Genomic DNA, 9,957 nt, shown 5'->3' with positions numbered 1-9,957 from the left:
TTATCAAACTAAATTTTCCCTAAGGAGAGGAAAAGAGATAAATCTTCCTTGCAGAAGAATTCCAAGCAATATATGTATGTAAACGCCTCTTCCTTTCCAGGGCTGTTGGTCTTAGTGACTCAATTCCAAAGAACAAAGTATGAAAAGGAAAAAAACACCAACTTTACAGAGGAAAAACCTGGCAGACACCACCTTAAGCAAATGACAGGGTTAATACCATCAGTGATATGAGAATGTGACATACTACCTGACATGATGTGATGAAAAGGGCACTTCATCTCTGCAGTATTTTTTCCAAAACTCCATAATGCTAGTCCGATCATGAGAAAAACATAAACCCAGTTCAAAGGATAGACTACAAAATACCTGATTAGTATTCCTCAAAACTGTCAAGGCCCTGAAAAACCAAAGAAAGACTAAGATACTGTCACAGAGCAGAGGTAATCACAGAAGACATTACCACTAAATATAGTGTGGTATCCTGGATTGGATATTGGAACAGAAAAAGAATGTTAGTGGAAAAACTGGTAAGATCCAAGTAAAGTCTGGAGTTTAGTTAATAATGATTTATAGTGTTGGTAGCTTAGTTTTGGCAAATGTATCATAGCTGTGGAAGACAGTAACAGGGTAAACCGAAACAGGGCGATGCGTGTACAGGAACTCTGTACTATCTTTGTAACTTTTCTGTAAATCCAAAAACAGATAGAAAACAAAATTTCCCACAAACTCATGAAAATTATTTTAACATATTAAAGTACAGATAGACTTCCACAAGTTTAGAAGGCCAACTTGTGCAAAACACCTACTTACAGTATGCACACTTAATCAGTCTGGCATAGTGCCTCACGCCTGTAATCTCAGCACTTTGGGGGGGCCGACTGAGGCAGGAGGAGCACTGGAGCCCAGGAGTTCAAGACCAGCCTGAGCAACACAGCAAGATTCTGTCTTTAATTTTAAAAAATTAATATCATATTCACACTTAAAGCCCTTCTTGAGGCCTATAGCACCATTCTGCTAGACTCAGAAGTTTAAGGTTTTCAGATTTGAGTTCCCAGAGTGTAAAATCAGACTCTGTTTTCCAAAAGTTCATTTAACTCTTGAGAAAAGAATTGCACTGAGAATTTATCTCAGCAGAGTTTGGTGAATTTTGATGAATCATTTAGCCTTCTTGGGCCATGGTTATCCCAACTACAAAATAAAGTCTCTCTTAGTTTTAAAATTCTGTAAATATGTCTCTCTCAAACAATGTAAATATTGTTTTAAAGTGAGGTACAAATTCCAAGGGAAAAAATAAAACTTTGACTAGGCAATTGATTCCACAAACATTTATTAAGTGACAATCACTGTGCTAGGTACAGGACCTGTAGCCCTTGCTCTCCAGAGGTCTGGTGAAAGAGAGAGATACATAAACAAGCTGTTACAGCCTGTATAGGTGCTCTAAAAGAAGTATTAACAAGGCGTGCTGTGGTACACAGGAAGAAGTTGCTTCACTCTTCCTGGAGATGTTATTTTGGACATAAAAACTAGGAATACCATGAAATGGTAGTACTGTTTGATCTAACAAGAGTCAGTGAGGAATTAGTCCTGTGCTAGTAAACATTTATCTTCATTGGCTGTTTGTAAATATCTGGGAATTACTGGATTTTCCCAGTGATAAACTGGCTGCAGAGTCAGAAATTTGGTTGCTACAGTGTTGTGCCAGAAAAGTACAAGTGTCTCAAGTTGTAGATGCATTCTCTTGGGAATGTCTGAAATCTGTCCCGAGATGATTTAATTGCTGTCACATTAACAACATAACTTTCCAGAAAAGGCAGTGTGTTGGCTGTCATAGTCTGTCATTACTAAATCAAGCCTTCATAAAAAACTCACGCCTCACAGGTCATTCCATCTTATAGCTGAATGTTTCTAGTTTAGCTTTTGCAATATGTAGTCTTATATGGTCTTGGTATTTAGTTTTGCTTTTACATTCTGAATAGCATGGTAAACAGTAATTTAGAGTTCCTAAGCAAAAGTTCAATATTCGACCCTACTTTGATTCTAAGCTTGCAAATTCTGAATAGTTCTATTTGAACAGACCTTTTTTTAGCAGGGACAACATGACTATGGAGGACATTTTGTCACTTAAATGACCATGGGTGGAGAAGATGAGTGTTTCCTCCTGGGATGCTGCCCAAGACAAGTAAGAATATTCGAGAGGGGTGCAGAAAACTGGCGAATGTTCCTTCTTCAATTCCCAGGGCCCAGCTAAAGAAGTGCCTTTTGCTGGGAATGATAATTCTGGAAAATTCCCTATCAGCAACAAGCAAGACAGACAAGAGTGAAATAGCAAGCACAGACTGAGAACCAGGGAAAGTGCACAACAGTGAGATAGGCAGAAGTGTCTTCCCACGCTAATCTCCCTGTCCTGCCAGATCACAGCGTGTATGGACATGAGAGGAGCCAGGTGGCTGTGGGAGGTTTTCTCCCAGAGCAGTATCTACAGTTTTCTTAGGGCAGAACTGCAAGGGAAAATATCTTGTGACAACAAGAATTGTTTCTAAGCAGACACAGGGCCCTTTGCTTCTAGAAAAAAAATAGCCACTAGGGTTTTTTTCTGATTATAAATGTAATAATATCTCGTAGAGAAAGGTATACAAATTGCAGAAAAGCAGAAAGAAGAATATAAAAGTTACCCATTACATCTCCATGCAAAGATTGTCACTATTTAAATTTTGGTAAATTTCTTTCCAGAATTTTATGTGCATACATATATTCAACATGGTTGAGAGAATACTGTATGTACAATTTCATATTTGGTTATTCTTCAGTTAATATTGTGAGGAAGCCAGAGACCACCTCCAACCCCACTTTTAGCTCTTAGTGGGCTTTTTAGCTGGATGTAGAGGCCAAATTGAGACCAGGCAGATTACCAAGACAAAAGCATACAAATTTTATTAGTTTTACATGTACATAAGGATCTCCACAGGAGAGTGAAGTGTGAAGAAGTAGTCAAAGCAAGATGCTTTTTTTATACTTTTTTAGACAAGGAACAATAAATATGAGTAGAAATGACAGGACAAAGAAAATCTGGCTAGGGACAGTCAGTTTTCTAGAGGAGTCACTAGGAGATATATGGTGGGGTATAAAACTGGTGAAAGATAGGAGTTACTTCATTAGGTATGTTTATTTAGGTCCATTGTCAACTGCAATTCCAAGTCTCTGGTGATAAGAGCTGTTTTCTCGCCCTAGTATGGAGAGGGTACCCCTCCCAGAGAAATCTTTATTGCTTACTATATACAGAGAGACAGATCAACTTGCTTTTTCTAAGTCTAAATTTTCTCTAATGTTTTCAACTCAAATACGTCAACCTGACGTATTTTAAAATTACACATCCTTCACATCCTAGCTTATTAAAAGAAAAACTCTCTTTAAACATTATTTTTAGTGGTGCATGTTCATCTTACGATGAAATTTATTTATTATAAATCCTAAATTTATTCATTCACTTAAGAAATATTAAGAAAAATGTATTTATTCATTTAAGAGCCAAGCATTTTGCCAAATGCTGAATGTGTAATAATTTCCTTAACCATTCTTTAATTGTTGGTCAATCTGTTTCTTATAGCATTTTTTTGAGGCTTTAGACAAAAAGTGTAAATAGAGAATCAGCTTGGAGAAGATGTTTGAAAAAGTACTGGGAAAGGAATTTAGGCTACAAGAATGAGATGAGGGAGAAGGTTCCAGTGACAGCTGCCTTCTTACCACTAAGGTGGCCCCAAAAGTATTTCCTGCAATACCAGGGATTGTTTATGGACAGTGGTATCTTCGTGGCACCAATACCATGTAACATAATGATAGAGATTCACTAACTTCTGCATCATTTCTGGAATTAGCCAGAATGACTTCCTCACTTTTGGGCACTGTCTAGATATGCACTGTCTGACCAGCACAACCAGTGCTAGAGGCTGTTGGGTTAAGAAAGGGAAAGGTTGACTCACACCTGTAATCTCATTGCTTTGGGAGGCTGAGGCAGGAGGATCATGTGAACCCAGGAGTTTGAGACCAGCCTAGGCTACATAGTACGACCCCATCTCTGCAAAAAAATTTAAACATTAGCCAGGCAGTGATGCACATCTGTAGTCCCTGGTACTTGGGAGGCTGAGGTGGGAGGATTGCTTGAGCCTAGCAGGTCAAGGCTGCAGTGAGCTATGATCGCACCGCTGCACTCAACCAGGGTGACAGTGAGACTCTGTCTCAAAAAACAAAGGAGGGGTGGGGAAATGTCAGTTTAGGGAGAAATGTAAGGCACAACTTTTTCAGCAGGGTGAGTGGAGCTATTTTAGCTACCACTAAAAGTCTGAGGGTTGTAATTAAGTCAGGATGAACATACATTGTATTTCCAGAACCATCCCAATGGGACAGACCCTTCTAAGGCACTTTCCCCTTCCTGCTCTCCCTTCTTTGACTACAGTGCAGGGAGCAACAGCTACGCCTATGCTGAAATACCTTCTCTTGCCTCTGTAGAGTTCCCAATAGAGATCTAAGCTGTACCTGAGCTTGTTTAGAGGACTTATACTAGTTCTGGACTTTCTGTCTCTTTAGCATTCAGCTCTAGCTGACCCACATAAGTTCAATTTGTCAAAGACTCATTACCATGCAGTCTTTATGGGTATAGCATTATCCTAAGAAGGACAGTTATCCAATACGTAACTCCCAGAAAAAACACTCAGAGATATCTTGAAATGTCAGGATGGCAGCATGTGACACAATATGCAGCTTACAGGACAGTGTTGAACACTGGCAGTAGCTAGACTACATTTATGCACCCTGCATCATGCAGTAGCTATTCCCCTGAGAATCTCTGAGAAAATCAAGTGTCCTAGAAGTTAAAGGCTCAGGCTTTTGAGTCTTAGAGGCCTGGATTTGAATTTTGGCTCTATTAGCCACTTGGCCACTGTTTCACTTAGGGCAATTTGTTTAATCCTGTAGGGCTCTGTTTCTTCACCTTTGAAGCAAGAATGTTGTAAGAATACCTCATAGATGACTAAATGAAATAACATGTGAAGCTCTTATCTGGCACATAGTAAGTGCTCAGTAAATAGTAGTTATTATTATTAGACTAGAAATGATTTTAAAATTAATTGAAGCCGGCCAGGCATGGTGGCTCACACCTGTAATCCCAGCACTTTGGGAGGCTGAGGCGGGCAGATCATGAGGTCAGGAGTTTGAGACCAGCCTGGCCAATATGGTGAAACCCCATCTCTACTAAAAATACAAAAATTAGCTGGAAATCGCATTAACCCGGGAGGCGGAGCTTGCAGTGAGCTGAGATCATGCCACTGCACTCCAGCCTGGGCAATAGAGTGAGGCTACATTAAATAAAAAAAAAATAAAAAAAAAAATGAAGCAATTTGGCAAATGGGTTGGCCTTTGCTTGTAAGTTTAGTCAGAACCTGAAGAAAGAGAATGGTGTTTACTGTTTTTAAATTCCAGAAGGGTATTTGAAGACTGAAGTAAAAGAAATAAGATTCCTTGGAGCAGACTTCAGATGTTTCTTCCTCAGTTTTCTTAAAGCTCTATCAGTTTCAGTACTAACCTAAGCTGAGATTATTTTAAATACTTGGAGAAAGCTGGCGTTTAATTTAGCTGCAGCTAGTGTTTTGCAGTTGTCTTCCAATGAAAGAATCTACCTCATTGGGAGATGCTGAGCAGTAATAACACAGCTGTTCAAAACTAGTAAAAATCCTAAAATGATTTGTAAGGGACAGTGCAGAGGCTGTCTTCACAACATTTTGTAACTCATTTGAAATCAAAGACTGCAAAGTACCAAAGAGGGAGCTCAGGTTATTCTAGCTGGGCCATCAGAGTGGCAGTGAACAATTGATTAAGGACTCTGGCTGTGTCAGGAACTGTGCTAGGGATATACTGGTGGATAAAACAGACTCCCTGTCCTTAAGGAGCCAACAGCCCAGTGAGAGACAGACATATAAGCAGGCAATTCTAGGGCAGTGTGATAGGTACTGTGGGCTAGTGGAACACAGGCTATTGTGGGATCAGGCCAGTCCCACAGCATTTCAGATTTAGAAAGTAAATTCCATCAGTTTACCCAGAATCAACTAGGTAGGCGGAAAAAAGAGAACATTAAGAAGGGAAACATAATTAGGAAGCAAGAACTGAGCTAGAACTCACTAGACTCTGAGGGATAAGCTAGAATATTTATTATTATTATTATTACTAATATTTTTGAGACAGAGTTTCTCTCCTGTTGCCTAGGCTGGAGTGCAGTGGTATGATCTCAGCTCACTGCAACCTCCACCTCCTGGGTTCAAGCAATTCTCCTGCCTCAGCTTCCCGAGTAGCTGGGATTACAGGTGTGCACCAACACACCTGGCTAATTTTTGTATTTTTAGTAGAGACAGGGTTTTGCCATATTTGCCAGGCTGGTCTCAGATGGGTTCAAGCAATTCTCCTGCCTCAGCTTCCCAAGTAACTGGGATTACAGGTGTGCAACAACACACCTGGCTAATTTTTGTATTTTTAGTAGAGACGGGGTTTCACCATGTTTGCCAGGCTAGTCTCAAACTTCTGACCTCAGGTGATCCACCCACCTCAGCTGCCCAGAGTGCTGAGATTACAGGCATGAACCACCGCGCCCGGCAGAATACTGATTTAATATTTTACAATGAGATCTTCATCTTTCCAGCTATCAGATCACTTACTTGTGCTCAGCCTGCAGGGTAACTCCCCCATGCCAAGGTTCCCAGGGATGAGCTTAGTGAGCTCACAAGTTAGAGCAGGTGAATAGTTTTGAGGGAGATTTCATAAAACCCACAGAAGTATTCTTGTCCTCAATAGGTTTAACCTTTCCAGAGGCCAGAATATTCTGATTCCATCCTTAGGTAGAGCTGGATGAACAGACTCTGATAGGTTGGCCACTCAGGCTTCCTATTTTAAAACTCTATGTTGATCATCACACCTCTGCAGATGCAGTCTTTTAAATATGTTTTTTGTTTATTAGGTAGTTTACTCACATGTTCAAAATTCAAAGGTACAACAAGGCTTACAGTGGAAAATCTCTCTCATTCCTGTTTCCCAGCCATTCAGGTCCCCTCCCCAGGGACAACTTAGGTTATCAGTATCTGTGTATCCTTCCAAATATATTTTATTGATGCAGCCCAAATAATATTTTCTAAAAAAATTGCAGCTTTATTTACATTCCGTCATGAGAATATATACTTTAGTCACCTTGTTTGAACTTGAGTAATACATTATTGTTTCTAATTTACTTTGAGAGATATCCTTCCCCTAAACTATAGGTACAAATGTCTTTTAGAATAGGTGACTTCTGTAGATAGCTAATCTCATCGAGTGTATCTGTGTGTATATGTGTGTGCTTACCAATTTCACAGAGTATCTGTATTCTTAAGTTCTAGGAGCACCTTCCTCTGTACTTGTTTACACCCTATGTACAGATTCTGAAATCAACCATGATAAAGAAATGGTGAATTCTTATAACAGGCTCTTTTGTTGTTTATTTTGTTAATCCAATGACTTTACTCGCTTTTTTTGTTTTATTTTAATCTCAAGACACATTTCAAAAACTCTGTGCTTTTTTGGTTGGAACTAGCGAGAGTTGGGCATATCCCCAAAGCAACGGTGATGAGGGAGAATTGAAAAGCTGAATTTTTGCCATGCTTCTGGTGTGTTTTCTATTCCTTGTCCTTTTAGACCCCTTTATACACACACTATCCTACATTATGCCTTTAAGTTAAGCTACAAAGATGCACTACTATTAGACTTGAATATGCATAATGACTAGGTATGAGACTAGCAAGATCCTAAAATTATTGGTTCAATCAAAGTTATTGATGGTATCTACTGCCAATAGGGGAAGCCAAGACAGGACTTCACAGTCTATTCCATTTCTTCTGAATAAGACAGCAACTAAAGACCACAGTTACCAACTATCACTATATAGATACTTTGCAGAGTTGGCCCAGTATTAGACAAACTAGTATGGAAAGCTTGTACTTTAAATTGATAAGGTCATTCTAGAAATTGTTACAGAATTTTTTTCAAAAACAGAACATAAAAGAGAATGAAAAAATATAATTGTAGTAAATGAAAAAAAGTGTGGTATAAAAGGGGAAAAAGGACAAAGAATGAAAATAAATGAGAGGCATGGCAAAAAGGAGGAGTGAGTGCTTTGATTTGCTTTTATAACAGCAGGACTGGTTTGGGTGGCGCTATCCACACACTTTCTGCTGGATCCCAGGAGATAAGGGTATACTCTTTGGCTATGAGTTTTTCATTATGTAAAACTTAACAACATCGTAACTTCATTATTACCAGCCACCCCCAATTCTTACATCTGCAAAATTAAAATAGTGCTTTTAATGGGTGGCAAGAGGATGTCCTCCAATCTCAAGCAGAAATGGTATAGTAATCTCAAGGCCTTGTTATGTGTACTTACTGTACTCTTCAATTCTTTTGAGGAGAAGCACATATCTGGCTGCCCTCAGTACACTAAGAGAATCAGACCTCAGAGGTGGCTGCATTTTATTGTTGGGAGAAAGTACTTTTAAAATTTTGAGAAATGTTAGAGATTTCTCAAAACCTCACTAGAAGTATGAAGCCTTGATTGGAAAGATAAAGGGATCTGGTTCCAGGTCACACAGCAAATTAGTGGCAGAATTAAGTTATGAACTTAGACTTACTCGTTTCACCATATTATGGCATTTGGGGGCCTCCTTATTGCTAGAGTAGTAACACATTACCTCATATAGCTTTTTTTTTTTTCCCCCCCCCAGATGGAGTCTTGCTCTGTCGCCCAGGCTGGAGTGTAGTGGCTCCACCTCAGCTCAGCACTTGGAATTACAGGCACCCACCACCATGCTCGGCTAATGTTTTTTTTTTTTTTTTTTTGAGACGGAGTCTAGCTCTGGCGGTTGGAGTGCAGTGGGGCGATCTCGGCTCACTGCAAGCTCCGCCTCCCGGGTTCACGCCATTCTCCTGACTCAGCCTCCCAAGTAGCTGGGACTACAGGCGCCTGCCACTATGCCCGGCTAATTTTTTTTTGTATTTTTAGTAGAGACAGGGTTTCACCCTGTTAGCCAGGATGGTCTCGATCTGCTGACCTCGTGATCTGCCCACCTCGGCCTCTCAAAGTGCTGGGATTACAAACATGAGCCACCACGCCCGGCCTAGTTTTTTTATTTTTAGTAGAGACAGGGTTTCATCATGTTGGCCAGGATAGTCTCAAACTCCTGACCTCAGGCGTTCCGCCCACCTCGGCCTCCCAAATTGCTGGGATTACAAGCGTGAGCCTCTGCACCCGGCCTCATACGGCTCTAATGCCACGCATCAAGTTCTGCATGTATAGTCTCTCATTTTGGCCCCTCAGCAACCCCCCATGTGCTAGGGACAGTAAATTCTATTCTCACTTTGCAGATAAGAAGACTGCAATTCAAGAAGACACACAGTAGTCTATAACTGAGTCAAGACTGGAACTCAGTTATCCTAATTCCCTCTCGGAGGCTTTTTCTACCATGCTATCTGCTTGTCTGTTGCTTTCCATCCATGAACTCTGGAAAACAAGCTTGAGATACCAAAATTAAAAAGATAGCTCATCAAAAATGAATAGTTACAACTCTATAAGTACAAAAATGAAATACTCAAATCTCTTGCTTCCTCTCCTACTAGGAGCATAAATGTTAACCTGAGTTCTCTAGCTTTGCACAAATCCACAGCAATTAAGACTGCACAGTGAGGGACAATACTTTTCTAAAAAAACAATCCTAATCAAGTTGAAACAAAAAATTTAAAACATGAAATGGAAGGAACGAAACTGCCGTCCTCCCTTATTTCTGACCCACACTTGTCGATTTTCATGTCGGAGTTTCTCATGCCAGGGGCACATGGCCAAAAATCATGTGAAATGCCAGGTGTTCCAAATAACACCCGACGGGGTAGTGGAAG

The sequence above is a fragment of the Chlorocebus sabaeus genome, chromosome 26, assembly GCF_047675955.1.
Source record: "Chlorocebus sabaeus isolate Y175 chromosome 26, mChlSab1.0.hap1, whole genome shotgun sequence".
Taxonomy (NCBI): domain Eukaryota; kingdom Metazoa; phylum Chordata; class Mammalia; order Primates; family Cercopithecidae; genus Chlorocebus; species Chlorocebus sabaeus.
The sequence above is the reverse complement of the archived record's forward strand: the minus strand, read 5'-3'. Positions refer to the sequence as shown.